This window comes from Schistocerca nitens, chromosome 6, assembly GCF_023898315.1.
Source record: "Schistocerca nitens isolate TAMUIC-IGC-003100 chromosome 6, iqSchNite1.1, whole genome shotgun sequence".
NCBI classification, from domain to species: domain Eukaryota; kingdom Metazoa; phylum Arthropoda; class Insecta; order Orthoptera; family Acrididae; genus Schistocerca; species Schistocerca nitens.
Window position 1 is genome coordinate 744901137 of NC_064619.1, and position 19155 is coordinate 744920291.

A 19155-nucleotide genomic window follows, 5' to 3' on the forward strand; every position below is an offset into this window, starting at 1 on the left:
AACTTGCAGTTATTAAAAGAAATTTTGAAAAGCATCCACGGTGCGGCAGCGTTCTTAGCGTAATTTGGCTTGCGTAGTACAATGGCGTACTGCAGGAATCCGCCGTATCGAGTGTGACAGCGATATGGAGCGGTGGAGGGCACAGCATCTTGCCTCTGCTGCGGAAAGTTATTTCAAGAATAACGACTCTGTTATTGCTACCCAGCGTCTATTTCGGCAACATTTCAACCTGGAACGCCATGGGAGAGTTCCAGTTGGACAGACCATTGTCAGGTTGGTACGTGCATTTTGAACAACAGGCTCTGTTTACAATGGAAAACCGGGAAGAAATGAAAGATATGCGTGGACACCAGAAGCTGTGGAAAATGTTCTTGCTGCACTATTGCGTAGCCCAAAAAGACCTGCTCGTCGTCATGCGCAAACTGTGTATATGTCCGATCGCTCATTCTGGAGAATATTGCACGAAGATCTCCATTTTCACCCGTATAAGCTGCAGATTGTTCAGGAAATTAGGCCTCGCGATTGGGTTTCACGCGAAACATTCTGCTTGACCATGCGTGATCTCTTTCACCAAAATGCACAAATGTTGCACACCATCCAGATGTCAGATGAAGCTAATTTCGAGTTATGTGGTTCAGTCAATAAACAGAAAATGGTTCAAATGGCTCTGAGCACTATGGGACTTAACATCTGAAGTCATCAGTCCCCTAGAACTTAGAACTACTTAAACCTAACTAACCTAAGGACAACACACACATCCATGCCCGAGGCAGGATTCGAACCTGCGACCGTTGCGGCTTCGTGGTTTCAGACTGAAGCGCCTAGAATCGTTCGGCTACACCAGCCGGCAGTCAATAAACAGAATATGCGTTATTGAAGTAATGTAAACCCGCATGAACTACACATCAAGCCCTTGCACATTTCTCGCGTCACATTGTGGTGTGGAGTTGCTTCCTTTGGGATTATTGGCCCTTACTTCTTTGAGGATGACAGCGGTGTGGCTGTAACTGTCACCAGTGAACGCTACCTAAAGATGTTGCAAGACTTCGTTCTTCCCCAATTAGGTATGGTCGATGTGGATGGGGAACAATTATGGTTTCAACAAGACGGAGCGACCTCTCACACAGCCAGAATTTGCATGGATTTCTTGTGACACACATTTCACGATGAGCAATTTCCCGTTTTGGCGACATTTCCTGGCCGCCTCTCTCACCTGACCTTTCATGTGCAGACTTTATCCTTTGGGGCTACCTGAAGCAAGAAGTGTTCCGAACACGTTGTGCCACCATTCCTGAGTCGGCAATGTCCCAGGGAATACGTTACGCCGAGTTATGGAAAGCTTCCAACGCTGCCTAGATGAATGTGTTGTGCAGAGTGGGCATCGTTTGACAAGAGTCATATTCAAAAAGTAATCCACGCAATGGACAATGACTTACAAATTAGTAAATGGCGTACCTTTAACTATTAATTGACATAAGAGGTAATAAATAAACTACAGTTACTGAGTGATGGTGTGTTTTTAATACCCTACGATGAACGCTGCCGCACCCTGTATATGCCACTGACATAATTTCAGAGGTACCAAAAGGTACATTAACAGCCATAAAATAAAAGACCCACTGATTATGCTGCAACTGCAGTGAAACATGTTTGGGATAAAAAACAAAATTTTGTTTTGGTAAAGGCGGATCCCATCCAAAAAAACATGTACAACCAAAGTTTCAACTAACAGACGACCGAAGTGTTACCCGGGGACTGCACAGAGAAAGATCGTGGAATCCATTCCGGATGTTCCAATTTTCATTCCTGCACTCCATTTTCCTTCATAATTTCAATAATAGCAAGTTTTAAATCGGAAAATCGTTCCAGGTATGTCCCTCGACTGAACCAAGATACTTTGGAGTAATATACGAAGTCCCCACACTCTTCGTTGAAAACTGTTGGAGTTGACAATGGAAAAGTGGATGCGACGTCAGGAATTTTACTGTTCGTACCGCCAATTCCATAAGTTATCAAGGCCTGCAAATTTAGCACGAAGTACTTCTAAATGTACAGAACAATGAATCCAGTCTGTCGATCGGTTCAATTTTTTTACTCTTGCATTGTCATCTAACTGTTTAAATTCTCTCTACGTGCTATTGTAATGTGGTCTCATAGAAAATAAGTGATACCCACGAGTTATGCAAATTGAGAATTCTCATCCCTCTCTTCCGTCACTCCCATTCATTTTAAAGGACTGTGACAATAGATCGCTAGACTGCTTCCTTTTGCGTAAACAGCCACTGGACCTATGAACCCCCGTGGTTTCGTGAATTCAAACCGTTTCACAAGTGCTTCACTCGAAGACTTGACAGCAGCTTTTTTGCTCTTGTTGAGTTGCTATCAAATCTTCGAGTGAAGCAATTTTGAAACGATTTGAATTCACGAAACCCAGTCTATAGCATTATCGGTTATTTTGAGAGATGCATATGGGACCTGAAGATGGCATAGTGGAATGCCGAAACTGGTTGTCGTCAAAATAAAATAACATAACATCGTAGTTACACGGCTGTTGGACAGTTTCATTAACATTGACAAATGCTTGTCCAGCTGATGTCCCCGATTCAGTATGGATGAACAGAGATTGAATTTTACTTGTCGGAATGGAGTGGAACTTTAAGGTATTACTGAGGATAGATGAAGGCTTACTTGTCGAAGTGAAGAAGTATGGGAACGTTTGTTAAAAGATGTGAGTAATCACTTTTCTGCTTCTGATTTATACTGTCATGTTCCTTTAACAATTAGTCTCTTCTTGTTTATGTTCTAAGTGGCGGCATTTCATTCACAGTGTCTGTCGTAGTCTTTGTGTGATGATGGGATAGGTTTATGTAAACTTATCTGTATTTCTGCATTGGTTACGCAATGGTTCGACGATCCTTATGAACGGACGGTAGGCATATGCGACTGTCGTACGGGCCAATGATTTCCATTTAGAATGATTCCCATTGTCTCATGGGGTGAACTTTTTATAGTGAGGCTCGCGACCCAATTACTTGTAGTTAGAGTTACCCGTTTTGGGAGAGGATTGCTATTAAAGTCTGCGAAGAGCACTTAATACGAGTTAAATACCACACTTAGGGTGGTACATTACAGGATTAGTAGTGATCAACCATAATTGTTAGCCTCGATTTTTTTATTGCTAAGGCCCTGTACGGACACATCTAGGCAGGTAATAGTGCCGAAGGTCATTGTACAATAACCTTATCCGAAGGGGATGACTTCTGGAGTTTCTTATGAATTGAGATGCTATCACCGCATGTGGTAGCACCATTCACCTGCACTGACAGTCTAACGCTGTGAGTTACTTTTCTCATTGCAATTTTTTTGCTGTAATAACAAATGACATTACACGATACAAGTTCAGATACATGAACCAGCTCGACCTCAGTCTGTCTTATTCACTAGCGATGCGTCGTCGCAAGCACACTCCTCGGAGCTGTGTCACCGCTCTTGTGGGGGTGTGTTGTCGCATTCTCGAATCCGTTCTGAAATCACAGGTAAACCGATGTCTCGATACTGGGAAACCTAATAGGCGTATTGGAACTAGATGTTGGCACGTAGGAACACAAATCCAGAATGACGAAGTTGTGCAAACTGTTTGCTTCAGCCACGTTTCTGTTATCGAGGGGAAGCTCCGTACCTGTCTCACACTGTACCTATCAGCATTTGCTGGGGAGAATATCTACAGTGCATTTGCTACCGCGAAAAATTGTCCAGTGCAAGTGTACAGGCCGCATCTTGCCATCGGCATGACAACCACATCCTGAGGGATCACTCTGTTTCCAGCAGTGTCAGTCTCCAATACACAAACCATTTATAGTGAAAAATTTGTTTCCACATCAGATTAGAATTTCTATTCTTCACTGGCCTCTTTCTCCACCTGACCTGATGCCAACTGGAAATGAAAGGGCAGAGGCAAAACGGACTATGCTACAAAACTGGTGTGACCTATGCCAATAACCCGTGCTGACCTGGGAAACATTGCCCTAGTTATCTCGGAAGAGGTGTCAGAAAATGGGACATTAATTAATTATCTTATAGGCACACTTCTTCGTAAGATGCATATGGACTGTGGACGAATGTTAAGTGGTAAAGAAACAACATGAGTTTCGTTTTGAGGAACATAAAAATCTTATTAAAAAGCCTAAACGGCCCGTTCTCCCAATTTCGCGTTTTATATAGATTAAAAAATTAACTCAGTAATCCCAAACAAAAATATTTGGTAAAACTAGAATTTAATGTGATCTATATCATCGTGTGAGCGTTTATTACTCTTTCAGTTGTGTTACCAAATTACGTAGTCACCATTGAAAATGCTGTGACATTCACTTACTTCTTGTGTTTGTTGGGCCCTTGCGTTCAAGTCAGGATTCCAAGTGCCTTTTCCGCGTCTAACAAGGAGCATATTTCCTCGCGTATTTTTAGGTGGCACGTGCTTCGCTGTGACTAAGAGGTGTGACCACTGCAGGGAGCGACTGGTTAAAACCACCTGCGCGGTGGTGCTGGTGAGAGGCCCAGTTGTCGCACCTTCTAGCCAGCCAACCAGGTGGGCCCTTGTTTGCAGGTAAACGACATAAAAAGGTTCCTTGTCGTCAGTGCTGATGATGGACAGATTTCAAAACGGGTTCATATCGTAGTGTATAAGTTATAGGCTAACAATACTGAACGTTGTGGGCTTAAATTCCGTGAGAGACATTTTCTTTACATAAATTTATTTATCTGTCTCAGTATTTAAACATGTGGAAATACGAGTCTATAGACTAATGTTTCTACGTTCGCCGTGCAGTGTAATCAGAAATTTATTTTTCGTTATAAGATGTAGCTTTGGTTTTGGTAATCGTCATAGGAACATTTAAAACATAAATTCTTATCGTACCGTGGACAAAATAACATAGATGGAGATATACCTGAAAGTAAGTTTATAAATGAAACGAAATTCGAGCATAATGAATAATACAGATAATATGTGAGCTGAGGATTTTCCGGTAGACATGGTGCTTCCATGGTTCTGTGGTGTGCGGCAGGATACAGTAGTCGGAAGTGTACCATATATCGGCGCACAAGCGTTCCGCCATCATCACGTGTGATCCTAGCTTTTCAAGAAGTCAGTCAACACCGCTAGGGACCTCTTCTTGTGAGTATCAACAAGGCGTAACTACCCAAATTAGAATAACAATTAAGTGGTCGGTTACTTTTATAACCGCTCCTGTTCAGTCTGTAATGCGAACAGATTACGCTTAAGATGGCGGACAATGCAAATTTCAGCCGCCACAACTCTTTGTGTTGTCAGGCGTCCGTACGTCACGATCGATGTGAGTACAGCACAGTGGCAGCCGAAGCAGAGAGACAGATGTAGACTGTTTTCTGCAATAGTTGTCCAACAGTTTTATAGTACCGTCGCCCTATATATCAAACTGATGCATTCACATAGCTGTGGGAAAACGTATACTTGAGAACTGTAAGATCAAAGAACATGTCTTCCTTTCAGATCGGAAGTGATCGTATATTCCAGGTCTGTGAAGGACAGGCCAAGTCGTGGGTCTCCAGTGACTCATACCTACTGTCAAGTGGGATGAGGAGGACGCTACCGAAATTGTAAATCAGTCGCAATAAAAGCTGACATCAATAAATGAAAGGCGAGCATCAATGACGCGGAAAGGAACATTTCAGAAAATTTACAGAAACGAAATGAGACTGGTATGGAAAAATAGTGGCGATGTTTTGCTCAGTCAGTTGTTTCTAGTTGTTGCGTATAACTTTAGTAAATATGGCACATTCTAAGAATGTTTCTAGCCAAGGTTTTGCTTCTTCTGGTGGATTATAGATCTGCAGTCTTAGATGTACAGCGTTATTCCACGTCAGAGGTTTCCTGTACTGAACAGTATAGTGTCCATTGCTGGTGGGGACTTCATTAGACATCTTTACTTCTCTATTGTCTTCTGTTTTCGAAATATCTCAAATGTAGTACTTGATTTCAAGGAACTTTCTGTCAGCCACCAATGCAACTCTTTATGCTAAAAATAGCTAGACCTTCAAGCGATGAACTTTTTGACATTTCATTTACGTTGCAGCCGTTGCTTGAGAATTATTTAAATTTACCCTCAACCTACTAATTAATTTTTCCTTAATTACATTGAGAACTTTCGACTAATTAAAATGCTTGTACGACTCTTCTTTGTACTGGTCAGTTTGATATCCCATTTGTCCATTTCGCACTTCTTGTTTGGTTACGAAAATCCGGACAAACATTTTCCCTCAAATTCTTAAGTGCATTTATTTTGATTACCGTGGTAATTGTTCTGGAAATATAACATTTTTTTTGTAAAAAGAGATCTCACCTTGGTCAGTTTTCTACCCCATTTGTCTATTCCCATTCTTTTTTTGGCTGTGAAAATTCGAACAGAAGCCCCAGTGCTGACTGAAGGAAGGGGAAAACAGTTAGCACACTTGACTCGCATTTGATTGGGCGACGGTTTAAATCCCTTTTCGGCCATCCAAATTTAGGTTCTCCGTGATTTCCCTAAATAGCTTAAGGGAAATGCTTAGACGATTCCTTTGAAAATGGTATTGCCTGTGTCCTTCCCTACCCTTGAAACAATCCGAGCTTGTGCTCTGTCTCAAATGACTGCGTTGACGATGGGACGTTAAACCATAATCTACCATTTTTTCCCAGTGCGCGGTATTGTTTTGCCTCCGCTCAAATATTTGACCAATGAAACAATCGTCTTACTGATGCTCGTTTTATTTCACTTCCCTATGACGGTTACAATCGTGTTTGTGCTCTGTCTTCAGTGACACACTGTATTCTTTACAACAAATACAGGGTCAACATGTGTTAAGCAAAATATTCTTAATCACAACGCACAGCGTAATCCTTCTCATGTTTTCTGGGAGCAGTTTCGGAGGATTCAGCTTCCCTTTTCATGAAACGTGCTCCTAACCAGCGTAGTTTCCTTTCATTTTAATGTCTTTCCACATTTTAATGTCAGCTTTCTTTTCAGTGAGTCATTCACACATTTCTTGTTATTAGGCGTTGTCGCAGCAGACGGGGCGGGAGACACGAGTCTGCGACCGTTTGTAGTCCTGGAGCACCACGAAAACTGTCACCGCCAGTGTTACAGAGTGTCGTAAAGCGTACTATTCGATCAGAAACACGACTTCTAGTAAAATGTGCCCCACGTCGCTTTTCACGCGCATGGTTCAAATGCTGGTAAACTCGGAGAGAAAAACATTACATTTCTTTGCTATTGCGTAGCTGACTTGCCTGCTCCTTCAGAGAAAGGGGAGGACAGTGGATGAATAGGTCGGTGAGAGGCTCTCATCCCCCCCCCCCCCCCCCCAGTCACCGCCTGCCTGAACAGCCGCCTGTGGCGCCCCTGCGCTCACCCCCCCTCCCTCTGGGCACGGTGCAGCAGGCAGTTTAATTAAGGCGCTCGCGATTAGCGGAGAACGCGACGGTTCCGCTCTGCGAATTCCCTCGCTCTCTGGCAGCCGTTCAAAGAAGCGCGACGAATTGCCCGACTCTGCGCTCCCAAGTAGATTACGGCTGCACTATGTCGCTGTTTCCCCGTCTGTAGCTACGGCAGCCAGAAAACGTTTAAACGTCCGACCTTACTCCTTCCGCTGCTCCCTCTCTCAGCGCCCGAAGTAATTCTCGCGTAGTTTCCACTCTAAACCTGCTTATTACCGGAATTTTGTCATATAATGAGACTGCTTACAAACGCATCGTTATTCCATCAATCGAGACATAGCTTTCATTGAAATAAGAAAAAACAAAGATTCTACCACTGCCCGAGAATAATACGAAACCCTAGTATTTAGTGATAGTCGACGTAATTTTAAGTGTTGTGTTTGAAAGAACATGAAAATGATGTCACGAAGGAAACCCTGTCTAAACTGTTCAAACATCAGCGTCAATTTCGAGGTGAATTGCTATTTTAGAAATAAATAAACAATATTCTTAAAAGAACTGTTTAAAAAATGCGTTATGCACGCTACTTTAGCCTACCATTGTGAGGTCCTCCCAGACCAACATCCCAACAAAGACTGAGAGAGTGTTCATGCCATTTGCTGGTTCAGTGGGTGGTGGTGGTCGTCGTCGTCATCGTGGGGTGATATCATAGGAGTGGTGGGGATTTCCCAGAGGAGTGGTGGGGGAAGGGACTCATGCTGGCCAGGAAAAACCCATGACATCATCAGGGCATGGGGTACTTAATTGACCAATTTAATTAATTCATTCATTTGATATTAAAAATGCACACATTCTCTCTTTCTCCTACTCCCCCTCATTACTTATGTGAATTACCCATGTAACAGTCAGCATCCTTCTGTACATTTGCTATTGAAATTTAGAGAAAATACTATCTGAGAAGAGTCGGACAGTGTGTTACTTCCTCCAACGTACGAATACATCTCGCAAAATTACCACGACGAGGGAATTCGAGAAATTAGAGCTAATACAGACGGTTACGATGAGTCGTTCTTCCCCGTGCTCTATTCGTGAGTGGAGCAGGGTGAGGTTAGTCAATTAGGGTACCACAAGTACCTTCCGCCATACGCAGTTACGTGGCTTCCGGAGTATGATGTAAATGTAGCTCTATTCTCTTCTTGTCTCAGCTGTTTATTATCCACATTTTACATCCACGTAACACCACACACCAGGTAAATGTCTTCATATGAGGGTTAGAAATATATAAATTTGCGTTAGACGTTAACAAATTGCTCTTCTTCAGAAAAAGTTTTTCTTGCTACTGACAGTCTAACATTTATCACTCCCTTTTTCGAACACAATCAGTTGTTTTGCTGCTCACATATCAACACTCATCAACTAATCTGAGTATGTCGTTTCCTCATCTAATTCCCACAGCATCATCTGATTTAATTCGACTACATTCTCTTGTTTTTGTTGTGTTGATTTTCGTCTTGTAACTTCTTGTAAAAACACTATCCGTTCTGTTCAACAACTCATCCAAGTCCTTTGCCTTCTCGGGCAAAATTACAATGTAATCATCAGTAATCACAGTTTGTATTTTTTCTCACTCAACTTTAATTCCCCTTCTAAATATTTCCCTTGCTGCTCACTCAAAGTGCAGACTGACTAAAAGCCTATTTTGCTCTTACCTCAATCAGCGCTTCCCATCCGTGTCCTTCGCGGCTTTCACAAGTGCAGTCTGTTTTCTACACGAGTTCTGAACAATCTTTGGGTCCTTGCTACCTTCAGAAGGGCAAGGCGTGTATTAAAGTCAGCATTTTCAAAAGTTTTCTCTAAATCTAAAGTACTACAAATGTAGTTTCACTTTCTCAAGCTATCTCCTAAGATAATTATTGTCTCAAATGCTCCTACATTTCTTCGGAACCCAAACTGATTTTCCCTGAAGTCGACGTCTACCAGTTTTTCATTCTTCTATAAATAATTCGTATCAATATTTGGCAAGCATGACTCACTACATTTATCGTTCGGTACAGCTCATACCCGTCAGCACCAGGCTTCCTTCGATTTGATTTTTTACGTTTTTCTTAAAGTTTCAAGATCTGTCAGTGTCATCTTCAGGTATCTTGCCCACCAGGTGGAATAATTTTGTCATGGGTGCTTCTGCCAAGGTTCTCAGTACATCTGATAAATATCATCTATTCTAAGGGTCTTGTTTTCAGCAAAGACTTTACTGAAACACTTACCTGAAAGCAAGGCTACTGCAGTGTTGGAACGTGCAGACATTCTCACTCGAAGCGATCGACGGATCACAATCGAACATCTTACTCCTCAGTTGGGCGTCTCACTTGGTTACTCAAAGGTGTGTTCTTCTTCATCCCCCCTACAGCCCGGCTCTCGCACCTTCCACCTGTTTGACCCAAAAATGGACGCTCTCCGCGGGAAGCGCTACGTGGATGATGGGGAGGTGATTGACACTGGCTGCGACGTCGACCGGCAGCGTGGCGCCACGTGATCACACAAGCCCTCACAGTTCAGCCTTGGCATTAGTTGGAGATCATGTTGAGAAAAAGGATTTTGTAGCCAAGACAGAGGACAATAATATGTACTGGGGTCCTGAATAAAATCAACCTGCTTTCAGATAAAATTTATTGCATTACTTATTAAACGCCCCTTGTATTGCCTTCCATATCATCATCACTCACTTCATTTTCTTTCAAATAAACTAATTTAAATTCGTTTTCCTTTTACAGCTTTTCTCTACTTGGTGTGTTAGGAGGAAAGGCATATGCTATGGCGACTGGCAATATTGGTGATTTTGACAGAAAATGTCATTTGATCGTTTGTCCTGTTCTTGATAGTTTCTCAACAAAATAATGAGAACAATGGGGAACGAAACAAATGCAGGTGATAGTAAATGAAATATTGCGATCCAGTGTTACGTTTCATTGTGTAATTTCCTCACAAATATGTTCAAAAAGCACACCGTCGACTGAAGTACATTTTGCAGCTGCTGTAGACAGCTGCTACGTTGCTGATCTGAGCGGTACGGAACAATGGCGGCATTCGCATGTCTTCACCAGCAGTCACACGCCAATACAACCAAAACGACATCAGGTTCCATGTTATTGCCTTTCTGACCATTTCAATGCGCACTTCACTTGTGCATGGGCACGTGAAAAATACGAATGACAATGTTCTTCTTTATGTCCATTCTGCAGCTTGTAGACTTCGCTCTTGAAATAACCCCACAAACAGTAATCTGATGGAGTTTGAATGGGTGGCCTCGCTGACCGAGAAATGACCCCACGGTAATCGATCCAACGTAAGGTATACGTTTCAGTGAGATACTGTTTCACTCGCCTTACGGATTTTCAAACAGCTTTATGTCGGGCACGGTTAAGAAAAAGGCAATATGTTCATTTGAAAGTTTACTTCAGTGTCAGCATTACTATTACTACCATGTAGCTGACTCACGCTGTGTATGTCCCTCACCTTTAAGCGTTGCCTCCTCTGCTTAGTTTCTTTCGTTTTGTTTTTGTTTTATGGCACCAAAACAACTGGATTATGGTCATACGCTCCCATGTCAAAACTGTAGAACATGAACCAAGAGAGGAATTAAAAACGACTGCACATCAATCCCAATCGACAGAACATAAGACAGCTAAAAACAGACACGTGGAGAAAGGTCTACAAAAGACGCCATAGAGAAACAGACGTCCAGAACTAAAAATTACATAGCCTTCAACATATTGATACGATGGATAAAAAGTAAAACGCGGACGACAGCCCGTGCGTCGTTCGCTAAAACGGCCGATAGCACAGACGACAAACACAAACGGAAACGTAAGCGGTTAAAAAACGGCATTCCGTTAGGAAACGGTAGACAGTTTAAGGTTGGGCGCAATGTGCACAAAGTGGTGTGGCAGCGCCAGTTAACAAATGGCAATGGCTACGAGGACAGTGCCCAATACGCAACCTAGTTAAAATGACCTCCTCGCGGCGATAGGGCCGAGAGGAGGTCGTCCAGGCCGCTGGGAGAGGCTTAATCATCCGGAGCTCGTTCCCATGAAGGGAGGACCAGTGGTGATGCCAAAGTGACATCACCTCCTGACAGACAGCAACACAGAGATCATCGGAGGGAATGTAAGAACTAGCGGGCTGAGGTACGGGGACTGCAGCCTTGGCAGCAGCGTAGGCGGCCGCGCTTCCTGCCAGAGAGACATGACGAGGAACCCACAAAAAGACCACAGTGGCTCCAACAAGAGTGAGCAAGAGCCAGCTCAACTGGACCCGTTGCACTAAGGGATGGACGGTGTACCGCACACAGAGGCGTTGAAGGGCCTGAGAGAGTCTGAGCAGATGATACAATTGAAAAGCCTGTGTTGCTGGATGTAGTGCGTGGCCTGATGCAGGGCGAAGGATTCGGCTGTAAATACTGAGCAGTGTGCCGGAAGCCGACACTGAAAAACTTCGGCGCCTATTACTTAGGACACACCCGTCACCACGGTCAGTGTGAGAGCCATCAGTGTAAACAAAGGTACTATCGCGAAGTTCCGTGTCAAGGTCGTGAAACTGAAGGCGATAGAGCGAGGCTGTAGTAGTGTCCTTAGGAAGCGAATGAATGCCAAGGTAAACACGGGACACTGCACGGAGTCAAGATGGTGAAGGGTTCACACCCACCGGGAAAGTTGCAGGGAGCGTGAAGTTAAGCTGCCGGAGTAAGAGCCGAAAGCGAACTCCAGGGAGACCGAGAAGAGGAACGCTACCCATACTGACGACCAAAGGAGTCGTGGGAGAGGGAGGCATAGGATGGGTGGCCTCGTATGGCAGACAAACGGCATGCATATTTGCTGAGGAGAAAATCACAGTGGTAGAACAGCGGTAGTTCGGCAGCTTTTGCACACAGGCTCTCAACAGTGGCCAAACGTGTACCACGATGGTGGAGTGTATTGAGATGACGTGAGGGGGACGAACGTGCAGATGCATAAACGAAACACCTGGTAAGCTGTCAAGAACAGGATGTATGATCAAATGAAGCTTTCTGTTCAGAATCACTGCTATTGCCACTCGTCAAAGCATATACCTTTCCTCCTGACTCACCCCGTAGAGAAAATCTGTGAAAAGAAAACGAATTTAACCGTTTATTTGAAAGAAAATGAAGTGAGTGAACGGACAAGGGACCGGTTCAAACGAAGAATGGTGATTCAATCTGCACCCCAGCAAGTACCGGTACCATAGAGGCTACTGACGACATTGAGGGACCGCATACACGTGAGAGGACCAAGAACGTTTTCTATAGAACGAAAGAGCAACTAGCCCAAAACGTAAACACGGTGGAAGAAACCAATTTCGCCGCCAGAAATTCGTACAAACGGTTTCGGCAGTCGAAAAACGAAAGCCATTGTCGATGCTCCATAAGTAAAGACATTGTTGGAGACACCGCTCAATGAGACACGTCCGTGGAGAGCTCCAATAGACTGAAAACTCGTCAACGAAAAGGGAACCGGAGATGCCTAGCGGGAGATACGCCACTATAGGGCCTAATGTCGATAGCAAAGAGGACGACGCTCGGAACGGAACCCTGAGGCATACCGTTTTCCTGGATCTGGATGTCCTACAAGGCAGAACAAACGCATACTTTGAAAACTCAGGCCTTTTAAAAATTCCGGAAGACAACGGGGCAAGCGGGTGCAGGTGTTGTAGGCTGTCTCCATATCCAAAAATACGGTCACAGACTAGGATTTCCGCAGAACACCGTTCATGATAGAGGTGGAACAAGTGAGGAGATGGTGTATTGCAGAACGGCGCGCTCGAAATTCACAAACATACACTTATTCTGTAGCCATTCTTGCTTAATTATTTCTCATCGGCTGTTACTATCATTTTCACACATCTTCAACATCTTCGTCTCCTTCCGTCTGCTTATTTGCTGCGTTTTAATATTTTCTCCTTTCGTAAATTAAATTCGTTATCTTCTGTGCTATACACGGTTTTATACAACTCTTTGACTTTTTACCTATGTGATCCTGTGCTGCTTTCGTTATATCATCTATCAAAGCTTCCCACACACAAGCAGGAATCCTGTACCATGTAAACACTCTGTGTTTCATCCATTTATGTTTCTCAACATTTGTCAGTAAATTAATGTAATTCAGACATTAATTTATCTGGATTGAGAATTCGCTTTTGACCTAAGACATCGAAAACTGGTTCGAGATCGAGTAAATAATATTGACCGGACAACAGTGAAGTATATCGTTTCATGTCACTGCCAATACATTTCGCCAGAATACACACGTGTCACTGCCTTTGTTTCGTTTTCATTTAACTGTATTTTTTCGTCTCACTTTTACACGCCATCCAGTTTGGAACTGGATTTCTGAAGAAGATGTGATTCATAAACCGTCGATTCGTTGTGGAATGGATGCCCTTGAAATTTTGGTACTGTAATTTCATGCTATTATTAGTGAAGCCGTAGTGCCACACTTACGTGATCATATATGAAGAGGGAGGAGATTTGCTCCGGACACTGTGAACCCCAACTGGCGGCCGTCGCTTGATAGTATTCTAATTCGGTGATTGGGCGCACGTGCCAAGTGTGCATTTGCATGTTTATCAAGTCACGCCTGCCTGCATCGAGTCGGCACCGGTGATTGCGGCGTGTCGTACTCGAAGCCAACGACCTCGTCCAGTATCGACGTGTAGAACAGCAAGTCTGCCTGGTGATCCAAATTTCTCTCACAGCAATTGGCAACCGTCCTTAAAGATAAACAAATACTCCAAATGGATAAAACGAACAGTCAGCCAACTCCAGCAACCCTTTCTAAGTCTTCTTTTGCATGTACACTGTAGCGTTGCTCTTGGGGGGGCAAAAAGAAAAAGAATTGTTATTTTATATTTTTTAAAAAAAATGTCGAAAAATGAATGTTTTGGTGGGCCACTTGGCAACAGAATCAGGGATTGATGACACTATTATAATAACATACGTTGAGCATTAAATACCTGAATGAGAGAAACATTATCATTTCTGTGCATTTTTATATTCGCGATGTAGTCATACCCGGATCAACACTAAGGGACCAAAAGATTTATGGACTTTAAAAGAAATGCAACACTACACAATTAAAAAAACATTGGCTCAGAAATAATAGGAAAACGATCATGTTCCTTCTGCCTCATGCTGCGTTCGGCCCATCAGCGTGATCGTAATTTCTGGTGATGAACTTACACAAATTATTTATCAATTGATTGAATGAGGAGATGGAAATAATCAAGGTTAATTTACTAAAATAAGCACACTTACATGTAACACACTTTTTTTAATGCTATGTACCTTTTCATATTAAATTACAATAGATGACCATAGTGGTTAAATACTTTATACATAACAGTCAAAATGTCCTCTTGATGCTGTCTGTTCGTAATCAGTCACATGAAACTACATGCTTTCTGATTGAAAAAAATAACATTTAGCATTTTCACTCAATATTTTCACATAGAATATAAAATACAGTTGCGGAACGCAGCAAGTCCGCGTCCGCCTCTCATGGAATACAAACAGTAAAAGGTGAGGCGCCAAAAGCCTCCTCTGTCTTGAAACAACAGAATTCTTTTTTACACCATTAATCGATACATGTACATAGAGATTTACTGGCACCGCGCAAGAACGGCAAAGATAAAGAATAATAGATTCTGTCGCTGCTATGCGATGGTTCATTTCTTTTACTTTAGAATTGTTCGATAACTTTAGGCCATCAGGCGTTTACTATTGAGCGTATATTAATGTTTGTGAGGCGAAAATTACTAATATTACACTGCCTCCCATGAAGAGGGAAGGAATACCGAAGGTATTACTTTCATCCTCATGCCCATTTGAATATTTGTAATTTTCGGGTGTAACATACAGGTTATTAAAAGTTTCATTTCATATTCATTCCATAATAAAAGAATTAACGCTTCAATTTGTAATTACTGACGGTGGATCATTGTGAATTTGTTCTGTTTTTCTATCAGTGTTTGCATGGATTCAGTCTTTCTTGATGATTCTTAAAATTAAGGCTATAAGTACACATATTTACAAAGTTTATAAGGAAATAGAGTCAACTTCATTTTTCATCGTTGCGAAAGTAATTTGGCTATCACAACTGGTACACAACTTTCTGTTTTGACTGTATTCATTATATTGTCATCGTCTCGTCGATTGATTGCCTTGTCCGTTGTCGCACTGAATTATACATTTATTTTCGTTGCACATACACTATTTATGATAGACTTGGATTGTAGAGCGGCCACTGGTGATGGCTTCGACAAGGAAGTCCATATCTTTCACTTTCAGGGCACGAGTGTGGCTCTCCGAATTATTTCACATATGAAACAGATAAAATATCTTATATTAGAATAGCTTACAAAACTAATTTGATATACTTGTGGGATGGGATATAGGAAGGATCGGATCCTTTGACTTATTTTCGTGTGCTTATTTTCATTCGTATCGTGACCTCTCGTTAAAGTTTACATTTCAACAGTGTTCAGAGGTGACCTTGTGACTTGTCTCTGTGTACAATCAGTCATTATACTAATTACGCTAACTTCTCTATCTTAGAGTCTCTCAGAAGGTTTATGATACATACAAAAATGTTTTCAGTACTGGGTGTGAATGTTTTTTGCTACAGAATGTAGCGCACAGCAACTGCTGTTGGCGGTTGAACGTTTACATTATTTCGTCACGTGGTGGCTGTCCGCCTCCACTGTTGCGAGCAGTCTTGAAATTTAGTCTGTGCGCGCGCACGTGACCGGAGCTTTCTTGCAGAGCGTTGATTTCGCGTTTGAGGTGCCGTGCGTCGCTTTTGTTCGGCGGATCGTGGCTTTGTGCTTTTTTAGATTGCTGGAGGGAGCTTCTGCCACCGAAACTGCCTCACATCACTTCCTGTCCACTATCCAATTACGGATTCACAGGTAAGTGGTAGCTACCGATGCAACTGCATGTGTGGAATGACACTGATTATTACACACTGCACACATCAATGAATTTTTCACACATATGGTGCAGTAGAATACTGCCACTGAAAATCGTCGAACTTTAAAACTTCACTTGCACTGTGGTGAGCGTCTGCGTGAACGATATATTAAAAGAAATTCTCGCTTCATAACATCCCACGGTGTTTACAAGTTGATTTACATACTAATATCTACAATAGTTCATTTAAATCGAGAAATAATCTAATTGACCACTTTGAATCAGAACAATTGTTTCTTAGTTAGTCTTTTTTTTTATTTATGCCTACGGTCACAGGTAGGCTATTATAAGTCCTTTTTCTTTGACCAAATTCATTCCAATCTCCTTTACAAATTAATTTCATTAATCTTTATCACGCTTGCTTATTCATTTTGTAGGCCCAATACATTTGTTTTTAGTGCTCATCTTATTTAGTGACTTGTGGGGGGGAGCTTCATTTATGTCGAAGTTTTTTTTTATGTGCTTGTCTTTTAAAGAAAGTTCGAGGAGAGATTTGAAAATAGCAATTCCGCCTCGGGATTTCGTATGGAAATACAAACAGTCGAAAAAGAAAAATGGGCAAAGCGGGCCTACTCGCGGATCGTCGACAGAATTTAAATTACTCCTCTACCAGGTCGAAAATTTAATTTACATTACACATTACAAAAGCAATTTGCGCGTCGCGAACCTACTCATTTTTATATGGCGTGCCTCACTTCCCAAGCACACGTGCATCATTACAAGTTGATCCTGAGGAGTGGATAGGATCAAGGATCGTAAAGGATTTGCACTTAGGAAAGGGATTCAATAATCACAGAGAAAACAATAAATATTACAGTGCGCACTTAAAATAAATTCTATCACTTCAAGCATTTATATCTAATATGTATCTTGCTGCAGCTTACTTACTACTCTTTGCTCATTTCTTGGACTAAGTCAAGTTTATGCATTACGCATTTGGGTATTAATTATCATTTGTATATATAAGCTTCTCACTAGAGTGTTGTTGTTTGCTGCTGTCGCGACCTGTGAAGCTTGGGCGAGATTCTTATTCTATTTGCTGCTAGCTTGTGCATTTGCAGTATCGCTAATGCTCAATAGTACCGTGAAGTTGGCATAATAAACCATGTTACTCATATGTTCTTTTACTCAGCTTGTTTATAGTCTGGACTCATCTTACTTTGCGTTATATAATAAACTTCCTTTTTATTCCATTACGCTTTTACTTAAGGTTAACGTCAGGCCTTTTTAGAACAATTGCACTGCGTTATCAATCTGTTCATGCTTAATCCTAGGTATCTCTTTACTTCAAAGAGATGTTATTTCATCGCTGGCACAGCACTGTGCTGGAACTTACAAGTTAAATCTACCGACTCTTTTGCGCTAACAGGTGGTGCCTTATTTACGTCACATTTGAAAATAGGGAAAAACCTCATGGAATCGAATCTTTTCACATAACTTTCCTCTTTTGTCTGGACGTTTAAGTATTTCCTTTTAAAACAGGTCATTAATTTGTCCTCGATTAAATTTCACTTACTAATACTAAGCACATATAATCATCATTTTCATATTACTACACTCCTGGAAATTGAAATAAGAACACCGTGAATTCATTGTCCCAGGAAGGGGAAACTTTATTGACACATTCCTGGGGTCAGATACATCACATGATCACACTGACAGAACCACAGGCACATAGACACAGGCAACAGAGCATGCACAATGTCGGCACTAGTACAGTGTATATCCACCTTTCGCAGCAATGCAGGCTGCTATTCTCCCATGGAGACGATCGTAGAGATGCTGGATGTAGTCCTGTGGAACGGCTTGCCATGCCATTCCCACCTGGCGCCTCAGTTGGACCAGCGTTCGTGCTGGACGTGCAGACCGCGTGAGACGACGCTTCATCCAGTCCCAAACATGCTCAATGGGGGACAGATCCGGAGAACTTGCTGGCCAGGGTAGTTGACTTACACCTTCTAGAGCACGTTGGGTGGCACGGGATACATGCGGACGTGCATTGTCCTGTTGGAACAGCAAGTTCCCTTGCCGGTCTAGGAATGGTAGAACGATGGGTTCGATGACGGTTTGGATGTACCGTGCACTATTCAGTGTCCCCTCGACGATCACCAGTGGTGTACGGCCAGTGTAGGAGATCGCCCCCCACACCATGATGCCGGGTGTTGGCCCTGTGTGCCTCGGTCGTATGCAGTCCTGATTGTGGCGCTCACCTGCACGGCGCCAAACACGCGTACGACCATCATTGGCACCAAGGCAGAAGCGACTCTCATCGCTGAAGACGACACGTCTCCATTCGTCCCTCCATTCACGCCTGTCGCGACACCACTGGAGGCGGGCTGCACGATGTTGGGGCGTGAGCGGAAGACGGCCTAACTGTGTGCGGGACCGTAGCCCAGCTTCATGGAGACGGTTGCGAATGGTCCTCGCCGATACCCCAGGAGCAACAGTGTCCCTAATTTGCTGGGAAGTGGCGGTGCGGTCCCCTACGGCACTGCGTAGGATCCTACGGTCGTGGCGTGCATCCGTGCGTCGCTGCGGTCCGGTCCCAGGTCGACGGGCACGTGCACCTTCCGCCGACCACTGGCGACAACAGCGATGTACTGTGGAGACCTCACGCCCCACGTGTTGAGCAATTCGGCGGTACGTCCACCCGGCCTCCCGCATGCCC